A 13,762-nucleotide genomic window follows, 5' to 3' on the forward strand; every position below is an offset into this window, starting at 1 on the left:
TCTCAATACCTCTTTATATACAGATGTGTCAAAGTGTCTGGCTTCAGTATCTGTCATTAATCCGGCCCCATTCATGTCATAGGACATGGATCAGATTAAAAATGTCAAACTAGAGTAGAAGATGATTTTTTTCTCAATATGGTATCTGTTATTTTACATTGATTCATAGACAAGAGCAAATTTTTCCAGCACGCTTAGTTTCAATGCATAAAAAAGGGGGGGGGGGGCATCGTGATTGACAGCTAACCCTAAATCGCAACATAAATAACGCAGACAAAATTTGCCTTTATGCTTAGATGTAACGTTAAGAAAAGATCTGGTTCATTTTCTTGATTAATCATTGATTTATTTGGTTGTATTGGTGTTTTCTTATTATCCATAGTGATGTACAATAAAGTTAGTGGGGACAATGGTTAGACTATAAAATATAAATATTCATTATTATTTTGTTGCCGTTAGGGTTTAATGAGGACCTAAATGCTGCTTTCCTGTTTGTAGATGACTCATCGAAAGTAGAAATTTCCTATTTGACTGTGGCAAGAGCAGGTGAGACAACAATGTGCTTTAAAAGCGGAAAGTCAGCATTTTTTCCAGTAGAACCTTAGGCCGCACTAGATGGCTCCACTGATTACTTCATATGGGCTGGCTGTGCTTTGATCAACTGAATCTTCTTAGCATTGCACAAGAACAGATTATGGAAAACTGGCCAGCAGCCTGCCAGGTTAATTGTACATCGACTGTATATAAAGATGTCTGTAGTGTGGCGCCACAATATCAAGATCCCATGGGCTTAGCCAGTCTCAGCTTTCAATCACGACATTTCGCCCCCTGTTTTATAGCATCAAATAACTAATTCAAGCCAATCGTATCAGAAACACTTCACAAATCTATTGTGAATATAAAATTAAGGAGTGACACACCTCCGCTGAATGAACACTACACTGCCATCACAAAATTAGAAACGCATTAAATCCTTATTTTCTGGCTGACACTGCTGTGATGCTTTGAAGCACGACATCTATTGCAGCAATGTTTCAGTTCAACTGATGATTTTTCCACCATTTCACACACTTGACGTGTCATTACTTAACTTAAGCTTACAACACAAAGACTAAAGACGGACCGAATGCAGCAATAATGGCTTGTGTCAGTTTCTGTGCTTTCATACCAGACAGCCACTGAGCAGTCACATGGTTTTTACTGACTCCAAGATGAAAGACCAGTGGAACGTCATCAAAACCATGTATGCGTTTGATTATATAATTACACCAAAACCATTTAGGATCACTGGAATGAACAGGGATATACATTTCACACTCCGTCACACCACATCACAGGAACTGCCCGCTCGCATCTACAAAACCCGTTAAAGTGTGAACAGTACACAGCGCCTACAATATTCATGCCAGTGACACAAAAGATGAAAAAGACACTCCAGCTTCCTCAGGGTAGAAAATGGTTTTGGGCAGCAACAGCTTAAACATCCTGATACTCAAATACTCTTCTAGCATCTATCATTCTCTCCATCCACCGACTGTTTTCAGTTATTGTTCATATAACATCTCAGTGTTCTGTTAACATAGATGTCAAAGGTCAGCATTTCTTCCGCTAGAAAACCTTGACAGTGATTCAGAGCCTCAGGCCGATGATGTGTCAACAGCATATCACATCAACCTCCAGTCATGACACTGATTCCTTCACAGACTGTGCTCCATCATAGCAGCACACTATAAAAGTAACTAGAAGTGCAACAGTCGATCTATCAATTGATTGATCAATCAAAATAACATCATCTACACCTAATTTGATTATAGATTAATCATTTTTAGAAGTATGAAACGTTAAGGTTCTCTCGTTCGAGCTTCTTGGATGTGAGTATTTTGTTGTTTCACTTCATCACGTATGATATAAATAGAATATTTTGGAGTTTTGGATTAGTGGTCTGAAAAATCAAATCGCGCTGTATTAAAATGATTACCTTTTTTGCTTGAAATATGCAAATTTCTACGATTTTTTTTCGTCGCTATGGACTGTGTATAGAACAACAGGTCTACTTCCTCACACTGTACAAAATATATAGTCAAAATAATTCAGATAAGGTTGTCATCTTGTGCAGGTGACATTATTTAGAGGCATTGCTGTTCAAGGTCCAGCAAAGACACAAGCTCGACCAATCTGTCAGTCTCATCTTTCAATCATGTCTTTCCACTAAATTTTTGTAACATCAAATATTAAAACCAAACTTATCAGAAACATGAACACTTGAACATAAATCATGGTGATAAAAACGTCAACTTTCGACTTTCACTAACGAGGAGGTGGAGTTTATGACCTGTTCTGCAGGCAGCCACCGGGGGATGATCAAGGTGCTTTTTGGCCTCACTTTGGGAAGCTGCACATCGTCCATCATTAAATACTCTCTTTGGCTGTGGCCCTTCGAAAAAGCTTGACTTTTCAGAAAGGTTTAACTGTTGATAATGTAAAACTATTGATAACTAACTGATGCTTTCTTTCAGTCACCAACATGCTCATAGGTTCACAGTTTTTAAATCAACTCAGACTAATTTCCTATGATGAATACTAAGCCTCCTTAGTGTTGTTCGTGTGTGTTTATTTTGATGAAAAACACAAGTGTTTGTATGGCTCAAATTGTGCAAATCTAGCCTTCACTTGACTGAAGAAGGGACTGAAGGCTAAAGATGATCTGAAATGAAATATTCTGTGTATCTTTGTCCATTTGTGCGTTCATAAATGGTTCACATGAATATGTTGAAGATTCACACACAAATGTTGTATCTGTTTTGTGTTAACAGCATGTTATTGTTAATAACATAAGACCAACCGGTTTTACCTTAAATCTGATTGTCTTCCTCATGCATCCTCCAGCGGTTCGTCCATTTATTGAGGATTCCATTGTGCAGTTATTAAACCCATGGGTCTGCAGTAACGGTAAGATCCCCGTCATCTCAATGAAATGAAAATGTCTGGCCAGAGCAGAATGTCGCCATAACAGTTTGTCTTTGCCATCCATTTGTTCCTGGAAGAAAGAAATATGAAGAAATGTTGAGCCTCATGTAAAGAGAAAAGAAACAGTATTTTCTAGGTTGGCGCAGGTTAAGAATTCAGTAATGTGAGAGCAAGAAGTGCTGTGACCAGGAGGTTGGTAAACTGAATCTCTCCAGCAGCTTCAAACGTCTGAGTGTGGAGAGTGAACGAAACATTTTCTCCCCTTCCTCAGCAACTACAAACAAGAAGCCCTGAAGCGACTGGCCCAGTGGAGCTGCTCGAGAGACGGAGGAACAATGGAAGACATTTCACTGCTAAGCTCTGAGGTGGAACTGTATGAACCAGAAGTGGTTATTTATGAAATCAGTCAAGACTGTGCAAAATCTGCTTTCTGCCGTAAAACAGTTGGAGAAATAGCTGTTAATCCTTCACTTAGAGAATTAACATTGTATCGTCAATTTCCAATTTTTTCAACCATCATCTACTTATTCACCATTTTGTGTTTTTCTGAGTTGTTCCAACAATGGTTCCTAAAGAGAGATAAACTCACACGTGTTGGATGATTTCAAAGCAAAAATCATTCTTGAGTTTTGTAACATTTTCCAGATACTTGAACGTCCCTCGCGATGAAGTGTTACCAGTGGACAACTTAATGTTTCCCAGTTCAGTCCTTTCATTCGTCTTTTGTTCCACCTGTCAGTGTGGATTTAGATTCCCTTGTAGGGCCTTGCCTGAAATAGGCTTATCTCTGCTGAAGACTCTCTGATGGACAAAAGCCCATTAGCACTTGTTTTAAAATGAATGCTCCCATTCTGAGACCACACAATAGACATTGCTATTTTTTTCTTCAAAGAATTCACTGAAAGTTAAGACGACCAAAGGTAACAACAAACATCTTTTAAACCTGTCAAAACGAGCAATGGAAAAGTAACGCATTTATTGAGACACTCAAAACCTGTCGATAGGAGTAAACCAAATTATTTAGCTAAGGGGGTTTTGAGAAAAGTGTGATGGGAATATTAAAGCTATTCAATGTTTGTTTTAACTTCTAAAAATGAGTCATATCAAACGAGCGTTGGAGAATGTATTCCGGAGTCCTGCTGATGTCCTTTGTCCTGGCTGAATATATCATGACTAACAAGCCTTGGACTGGATTAGGCACAGAGGATTGAGCAATTTGCCGATTTAAGTTTATTTTGCTGGGTATTCCAGCTCCTGCAGCGACCACACTCCTGCCAGACAGGAAAAAATTGTATTCAGGCCCATATTTCCTATGGTGACATAATACCATAGACATACATCCGCAGCCTTGTATCTAATCGCGAAAGTACATTGTGAGACATCTGCCGCCTTGAAGAAATTCAAATAGATGTAAGCGGTCGGTCTATCGGGGGTCTTCAGTGGTCTGGTCATGGGATGAACATTCGCCGGTCAAATCAAATGACGTGCTTTGGTTTTGATGAGAGGGACAACAAAACCAGCGTGGCACTGACATGAGAGACGATCAGAGACATAATAGACCGATAAACAACACAATGGGAAGTTACTGGTAACGGCGGTTTTCCTCCCCAGAGATTGAAAAGCAGACGTACCTGCTGGTTAACCTCACTGTGTGCATCTTTGTTTTGTTCTGCCGGATCGCAGACAACTCCCAGCGCTTTTCTATGGATCGAGCACAATCCTTCGCAGTCTGCAGTCAAGACTGCCGCCATCTTTAATCACAGCGGAGTCCATCTGTCGATGGTTCTTCCCTTTCTGCCCTCTCTTTCTCTGTTCCAGTCCCTCTGTTCCAGCCCGCTCTGTTTGTTGTGGGGGGTTCCTATTTTCCATCCAACATCAAACCACCATATCGACAGGCTCATGGGCCGCCCGGCAGGGGGGCAGCTTGAACATGCTGCCTTGGCTGTTGTCCCTTTGCACGCCGGAGATTAACTGGCCACTTTTATTTCTCACAGAGCGATATGGATAGTCCGCAAAAAAAATTCATAAAAATAATAACGTCAGCTTCCAGGACTTTGATTTCAACAAGCCTGGCCTCAAAGCTCCTCCGTGATCGTCCCTTAACGCAACTTTTCCTCAGATGTTCTGACGGACTCATTTGGAGCTGTCTTCGATTGAGGCCACATCTGTATAAATAATGTCATTTTTGTTCATTTATTTATAATTATAATAGAACTGTCAATAACTGTCTTTCTTTTTTCTTTTAATTACCAGCTGCACTATCATATGTATCGTATATAAAAGCACCTTTAACATCTGGAATTCTTTCTATTTCCCTAAATGAAACTACATTTGACCCGAGTAGCCTCGGAGTACATTTATAGGTATAAACAGCCTCCTTCTTCTTTCATGGAACTGATGCATTTCATTTAAAGTGACACTTCCTTTCTGTTGCCCCTGGTCTCTGTTGGCGTTCAAAGCCCTCAATGCGAAGGCGTATCTTGTTTACTGTCACAGTTTTTGTTCCGCCCAACTCTCTCAAACGAACAATAAGACTGGTTACGTTTCAAGATGGTAGACGCTCTCACCTTCCTCTCCCGCTGTGTGTCTCGTCGGATCTTGTTTCTGTGGTCCGCCATGACTGGGCGCAGTCCCCCGCCTGCCACCGTCTGAGACTTTTTCACACTCGTGCACCTGTTTCAGATTCTTAGGAGTGTGTTGCTGAAAGATGAGCATCTTTACTTTATAGTGCAGCTCCAGCCGTGCGACCCTATTGGAGGAAACGAGGACCAGATGATTGTGTGCACAAGCGTATCGTAGCTATGGTAACATACCCAACAGGCATGAGTGATGTGCACCTAATTGCTTAAAACACATTAAGCAACGGGGAAAAATGGAAATTAAGGGAAAATTAAGCCGCATTGTGCTAAATCGAACAAAGAAATCTTAGATAATCAGTACAAAAGGTTTTTAAATAAACTACATCACTAAATGATATTTTATTGAAACGTCTATTGTACGATGATGTGAAAACAGCCCAGTGAAAGAGGAGAGAGAAGGATGAAAAGACATTATGGAAAGAGGGGGAGAGATGATATTGCTTTTGTTATGTAGCTTCATCAGCTGCTCAGCTTTCAACTGGATTTCACACTTGCACGTCTCGTCGTGGTCAGGGTTAGATCCAGCGCAGCCTCCGCACAATGACACAATTCTCCCCTCACACTACCCCAGCACAGACCGGCGGAGTTGGCTGCCACTTGAATTTGCCTAAACTCAGATGCATTCAAGCACAGTTTATTTCCAGGGTTTAACTTGTCGGTTGGTCTGCATCAAACATGCATTATATAGGGAATGTAAAAGACTGTCTTCTGACTAAATTAAAGAAAAGTTGCTATAGACTAGCAGGAGTGACATCATTCTCTCCAAAGTGTCTTAGAACTTTAATTATGTGCAGAAAAACTATGGATGTCTGATGTGATAATCATAGAGACAGCAGGACCATGTTATGTGGTGTGCATTATCACAGCCAATATTTCTTACTGTTGCTTTGAGAAGGGACTTTTTTGTCCTAAAAAAAAACTGTGGGGAGTTAAGCTCAAGTGTATATTAGTGTGTCTGTGTGTGTGTGTCTCTCTTGATGTGTGTGTGTGTGTGTGTGTTAGTGTTTGGCTAAAGACTAGCATAGCCTATTAACTTGAGTTAAGGCTATAGCTATATATGTAACACTAGTACTTTGCTCTGCTTTTCCAACAAGAGACTGCTAGTCTGGCTCTGTGCAAAGATAACATGACTGCTTCAATTTAATCAACACACTGTATCTTGTTTGTTAAATGGATACAAAACTAGGATAGCCCTCAGTAGAGCACATTCCTCCACCAAGGCCCAACACCCCCCTTATGAAACCACATCTTAATTCACTAGATCCTAAATATCAGCCCCATATTTGATTTTTCCTCATCAAGATCCATGAATCATTCAAGATCCATGAATCATCTTGCATACAAACAAAGAACCAACCAACAAACTGACAGGGGTGGAAACATAACCTCCTTGGCAGAAGTAACCACACAAGTCAAATCTGCCATTTACCAGATTATTAACTAAACATTATTTTGCTGGTCAGTTATCAGAAATTAGGCATATCGCTCTTGTTTACATACTAGAAAAAAACAACATATTATATATATATATCTATATATATATATAGATATATGTATACTGTCAGAGGCAGGAATATTTCTGCACAAGTGCAACAAAATAAGATGATTTTTCAAAGCAGTACACCAATAAATAATTAAGTAGGTCGCTACCGTAAAACCTCTTATTCTCTCAGGGATCGAGGAGCTTGGTTTTCCCCACATGAACAAAACATACCCCAGATCCATGTGATCTCAGACTGAAACATACCGTATCTGAGGGTACGATGTTGCAGATGTTTATTATTTAATACCAGAACTGCTGAAGAATACAAATGTAAAATAAACTATAAGTAACTACAGTTCTCTAAAATCTGGTGGGTTAACTTGAGGATTCTTATTCTGTTTTATTGTTGGGGATAATTTGCTTTTAAGACATTAGAAGTGCAGCATTCTGCTCGATAGTTTAATAGCTGCATGGAGATTCTCATCCTAAATAAGAGAGGAAAACAAATATCCAGCTTAATATTCTTTTATCAAAGGTTAATAAGATGACCAACATGATGATTTACCTGCAACTCTAACGTTTTACCTTAAGTCAGATTTTCTTCAACTACAGAAAAAAAGCACTTAAAGGGGCAGTGTGTATAATTTAGTGACATCTAGTGGTTAAGTTGCACGATACAGGTGAAAACCTGTGAACTTACCCTTCCTTACCAAACATGAAAGAGAACATGTGGTAGCCTTCAGTCGTCATAAAAACTCAAAAGATGTTTGGCTTATCCAGTTTGGGCTACTGTTGAAAACATGGTGGCACACGTGGAGAGGACCCGCTCCCACTGTAAATATAAAGTACTGAAATATAAAGAGCTCATTCTAGTGGAAAGAAAACAACATTTATATAATTTTGACGAAACACAGAAGTGAAAACATCACTAGGATTATTTTATATTCAATTTCTGCCAATAGATCCCTTTCACCTATATCTTACACACTGAACCTGTAATACTTGTGTATTAGATATGACAAAGGCCAAACAAGAAATATCATTGTTGGCAGTTTAAAGCCTTAAGAAAAAAAGAAATTATATTCATTACTTCCAGGCACCTGAATCCATAATGAAGCAACAAATGGTAAATGGATTTGTATTTATATAGCGCTTTTCTAGTCTTGATGACCACTCAAAGCTCTTTACAATACAGTGTTACATTCACCCGTTCACACACACATTCATACAGTGCATCTATTCCCAGCACTTTGATATTCTATGGCGGGCCATTCAAGGTTCAGCTTTTTGCCCAAGGACACTTCGGCATGCAGATGGGTCAGACTGGGGATCGCGCTTTTCAGAGCACTTAAGCTCACCTTTCATAGCAGAACAGAACAACAAAAAAAAACAATGTTTCAAAATCATCAATAAAATAAACAAAATGAACAGTGAATAAAAAATTTTCAAAAATGGAAGATCATCAAACTGAATATGCCTGTTTAAAAAGATGAGTTTTCAGATGGATTTAAAAATGGTGCATAAATATAAATAAACACAAAACATAAATACAAAATAAGAATAATCCTTACAATTTCAATAGGGCCTCTCACCATTCGGCCCTAAATAATACCAGAATATAATGTTAACTCTTCGACATAAATGTCAGCATTAACGCGGATGGCCGGCAACCTGCTCCCTCAACTTTGAGATGTAGCATTTATCTTGCATTTATCTCATCAATGCTCATGTATCAGGATTACCATCGGCAATCAGCACTAAACCTCACTTATCATTTTAAATTGTGGCTAGTTTTGTTTTACTTAAGCAAGACTCGACTTCAACACAAACATAACCACATTTCCAGGGGCTCTAAATTAAATCTTCCTATGTGCTTTATATAAGAGTCTCCGCTCCTTTATCCATGCGCTGACAACGTGCACTAAGCAGGTCAAGGTGAATATCCCACATCTGTGATTTCCACTGCTAACTCGTTCCCAATGGAAATGAGTCTTATTCATTTTTCAAACAGCCTCTGGGTTATCTGATCCACACAGAAAAAGAAAGACAGACCGAAAAAATAAGGCCCCTCAGGCAGTCATTCATCTTTGATGTTTGGAAAAGAAAGACAGTGAAAAGCTGCAGTCTGGCTTCATGCATATTGTATCGTTGAGAAAATAATCTCAGCCAGCCCACTGGTTCTCATAGTTATTAGCTATGCGAGTTCAATCTCAGTCTGCTCTGCTCTGATTTGGAACAATATATGACCCGACTGTCAGTTTGCCATCAAAATTTGTTTGGATATTCATGGTTCGCCGAAGATTCGTGGTATTTTGGTGACAAGACCACACCAGAAATTGACTGTGTTGCCGTGGACACCAATATTCCCAATAAGAGAATAGACTGAATCCAATGCTGCCTTGTAAACAGCATTTTCTATTTACCTTGAATAGGGTCATACTGGGAATAAGCAATAATGCAACCAACACATGTTTAGATACATTATTTAGATATGTTTCAACGCATTATCAAGTCCTATTGGAGTCATCACAGCAATTCATGACATCCACAGCAGATACCAACTGTTTGATGATGCATGCCCAGGGTGGAAACAAGATGGACGTTGAACTCCTTCAGGTTGAGGTTTTAAATCTAGTGAAATACCGTCAGATGTTACGGCAAAGTGGACGTTATGACATGAGTCGTAATGAGGCTACGCTCTGAACAATGTAAACAGGAATATGAATGGAATATTTTATTAGCAACTGATGTAAATACCATCCTTTTAATAATTTCTTATTCAGAATAAGGTCAATACTTAGAATAATAGTGTCTATGTTAATATAAACATTGTAAGGCCAAGATACTCCTTCGACAAACTTTGCTCCTCATACACTCATCATAGAGTGCAGATAGACTGCTTCACGAAAGTGAACCCAAAATATCTTGATCGCCACCTGGTGGCTGGCTGCAGTATGGGTAAAAAAGATCCTTCATCCTCTATGTTAATTGGTGGAAGATGGAACAAACTAAAATGTCAAAATAGTTGAGAATGACTTGTGTTTGGTTGAGCAAGTGCATCGGGCTCCGGCTACAAATGTGCAAGATGGCAGCATTCAGATATGCAGGATATTTTGGCTTCATTTCTGGACAGTGGGAGGAAGTGGAGATGCATCGTCCATATACATTTATAGTCTTCTTAAGTTTTTAACGCAGTGACCTGCGCCCATATCTCTTCCACATCCATGAACCTACAGGACAAAACATTTATTGGACTCTAAACGACTGATTGATGTGAGTTTCCCTCCATTTGTACCCTCTGTTATCTAAACTGCTCTTTTTTTGGGATGTCTGAAAAATAAAGTTTGTAATCATATTCTGAGGCAGTCTCGAACCTCTTCCAACCATTCCCATCACTGAAGTCAGTCTAAATAACAGAACACCTCTGTGTGTAATGCATCAACACACACTGCGTCCTCCACAAGTTAAATCAATAGGTCTCTGAAACCATCTCAGAAAACAACTAAACATTAAAAGCTCCATTACTTTGGCATATGTAGCAACAACCTGACGTGTGTAATGATCCACACTGAAGCAGCTCCTCAACTTCTCTGAGCCTGTTTGTGTTTGTTGCGGACAAGTTGTTTCTCACTTGGTAGATAACAGCGTCTCCCTGTGGCCATAGTACAACGACACATGTGTTCAGGAAGTTCAACTCAGCAGCTTCCGGGGCTCGTGTTCGCACTGCAGGAGGAAGTTGATCTATAACAAAAGATGTGAAACTCCAACGCCAACTCCACTGTTACGTCTTAGCAGCGCTGGAATCTAGACATTCTACCTTTAAATTGCATAGAAAAAGGTGGCACAGCGCAGGCGCGGTGGCCAAGTGGTAAGGCGTCGGTCTCGTAAACCGAAGATCGCGGGTTCGAACCCCGTCCGTGCCTTTTATTGACCGGTTCTAATGGAAACTATGCATCCCACTGTCTGTGATTAGTTGTATTACAATAACAATGCTTTACCATGTAGAATAATATACGATTATATAACATACAGAGCTACATACAGAATAGTAAAAACTAATGTTTCATATAAAGGCCTGCATAGTTGAATTAGTGGAAAAGTAGAGCAGAACAGGTCAAATAATAATTGTATATTAAGACATTTCAAGTGGGTCTCTCTGTTAAAATGGAAAAAGTTTTTTTTAAAACATTATATCTTGAATCAGCTCCGATTCAAGAAAAAACTAATATTTATAATAAGAGCTCATTTGAATAAATTTAATAGCATAACATTTATTGAATAATTATCTCTGTTTGAATTAACTGTGGGTATATGGGTCAGTGGTTCTCAGCTCAGATTCAAGGCAAAACAGAGAAAGGACACATGAATAATCAAAGGCTCCTATGAATCAATTTAATATTATTTAATAATAATCTCTACAAATTTACTGTAGGATATAAAGGTCAGTATATCATCAGTGGTGTGAATAGGTGAAAGTGTAGGTTAAGTCAGGGATAAATTAGAAAAATGGCTGCTATTTTTCGGACACACCACTATAAAATACTACATGTGTCTATTCTTCACGGACATTAGACGTGGTTCTGTGATGAGCAGCCCTTAATAAGAATAAAATAGATGTAGGCCTATTTAAAATCAAATGGAAATAGGCCCAGAATTGCTACGGCAGAAAGACATTAAAATACAATGCATGTGAATGAAATAAAAGGAAATATAGTCCAGAAACAGCAGGTTGACATAAATCATAGAAGGACAGCGATCAGCTGAGTGTTTCGAATTTACAGTCATTGGCGGTTGCTCTTCTTCTAAATTGACTTTGAAAATATTTCAGGAAACACAGTGGTTACCGTGCACTGTTTTTCACATCCCACCATCATTATGCGAGCGCAGCTGACAGTGATCAAGCAGACTGGTACAGTTTCCTTGGCAACACTCTATGTCGCAGCATCAATGATTCATGATCTGGTTCATGCGGCAGCGTATCATTATATTTCATTTTTAAAATGATGCATGATGAGAGGAAGCAAACAACTGGATGCTGCTGCAGTGGTTTGCAGGAAAAAAAATCCTTGTCAGCACATCACATTAACCAGTCATCAATTGGAAATAAGGTCCAGATGCTTGTTGTTATCATTCATGCTATCAAATCGTTATGTCGGCTGCTCGGAAGGATCATTTCCTACGGTCCTGGAGTTGTACAGCTGGTTCTTTGTGTGGAAGCTGCACCCACTTAGACCAGTATAATTCACATGAGCAATAAAGACCGGCTCTTGTATGCAGCATGTCGCCAAGGCCATTATGACTGACACCAGTACATTATTTCCATGGTAACCTTTTTTATTTCTATTTTGTGGACAGCGTCAAAAGTAAATACAAATATTGAACACTAATCCAAGAAAATATTTTTATAATAATTATAAAATAGGTGCTTATTGTTTATTGGTTTGAGGGGATTTGTGCTTTAGATAAATGACGTGATAGAGAAAAGAGGTAAAATGTTTTCAATTCTGGAGCCACGTTAAATAAGATTGTACTTTAAAGGTGGAGAATACCAACATTACTATAATCTCACTTTAGTGGAAACCAGTGTGTCGTATAACGTTTCCTCGAAACAGTAAAAGGAAAGTAATTATCAGGCTCCTTCTAAATAGTTTGGACATTTGACACCTGCTGTTTAAATTCCAGATACAGCAACAGTGCCACTCTTTGTGTTTTAAGGATCTTACTTTAACCACCTTATTCAACCACCTTATACAAAAATACATACAACACAAAGCACTGCAGTCATTGCTTGTCTCTGGGTACCTCAAGACATGAAGTAGTACTGTCATAATGCAGCCCCCTGGTGGAAACCTCAGGTAATGGTAAATAATGCCCACATCATGCTGAAGATAACAGCTTTGACTTTGAAAACCAACTTATTATACCTTGTGATTGAGCTGCTGAGTTTGTGAACGGATTTTGCAGAGAGTGCAGTGTGAGTTTCTCTTCCCTTCCTCGTCAGCTAAAGAAACACAAAGTTATTTCATTAATAAAAAGTAACATTGAGAGATTGTGAGAGTGAGAAGAGTGTCCAAATGGTAAACATAAAGAGGACAGAGTGAAATAGGAGGAGGAAGAAAAAAGGGTTGTTAACAATAGTGTATTGGCAGCGGGTCCAGGTCCATTGTGGGCTGCAGACACACACTGATTCCCTTCTCTGTGTGGGCAGCAGCATTTGAAACTCCAAGGAGAGTGACAATGGTTTCAAGGGATTACAAGCCATTCAATCCACGAGTCCACTCTAAATTTGCTGCTTGTTATTTATAAATGACCAAAAAAGACATTGACTATACATATGCACGTAGCCTGTTTAGAAATATCCTTATGCTTCTTGCAATTTAAGGCCAAAACGTCATCATTAGCCATCTGGCTCTTCGCTGAGGAGCCTAACAGTTAATTAAAGAACGTTATTAGTGTGGAACAGGTTCCATCAGCTCCAACAGCAGGGATTAAAGAATATAGGGCTCGTTCACAGTGACAACCACGCTGTTGTGCACATGTAGGATAGACAACCAGCACTCCTTCAAATCACAGGGCTCCTTCAAGAGGGCCGCACCGAGGTCGATCGAATCATTTCAACTGGGTTTAATGTTTCAGCTGCAGCCAGTGTCGACTGCTGCTGCACTGAGGAAGC

At 39.3% G+C, this 13,762-nt stretch overlaps 1 non-coding gene across 1 annotated transcript; it reads left to right on the forward strand.

Annotated features, from left to right (window-relative positions):
- Positions 1–10,940: 10,940 nt before the first annotated feature.
- On the forward strand, positions 10,941–11,012 carry trnat-cgu (transfer RNA threonine (anticodon CGU)). The gene has a single exon. It is a non-coding gene; the product is annotated as a tRNA-Thr (tRNA).
- Positions 11,013–13,762: the final 2,750 nt, after the last annotated feature.

Source organism: Pleuronectes platessa, chromosome 16, assembly GCF_947347685.1.
Source record: "Pleuronectes platessa chromosome 16, fPlePla1.1, whole genome shotgun sequence".
Taxonomy (NCBI): Eukaryota; Metazoa; Chordata; class Actinopteri; order Pleuronectiformes; family Pleuronectidae; genus Pleuronectes; species Pleuronectes platessa.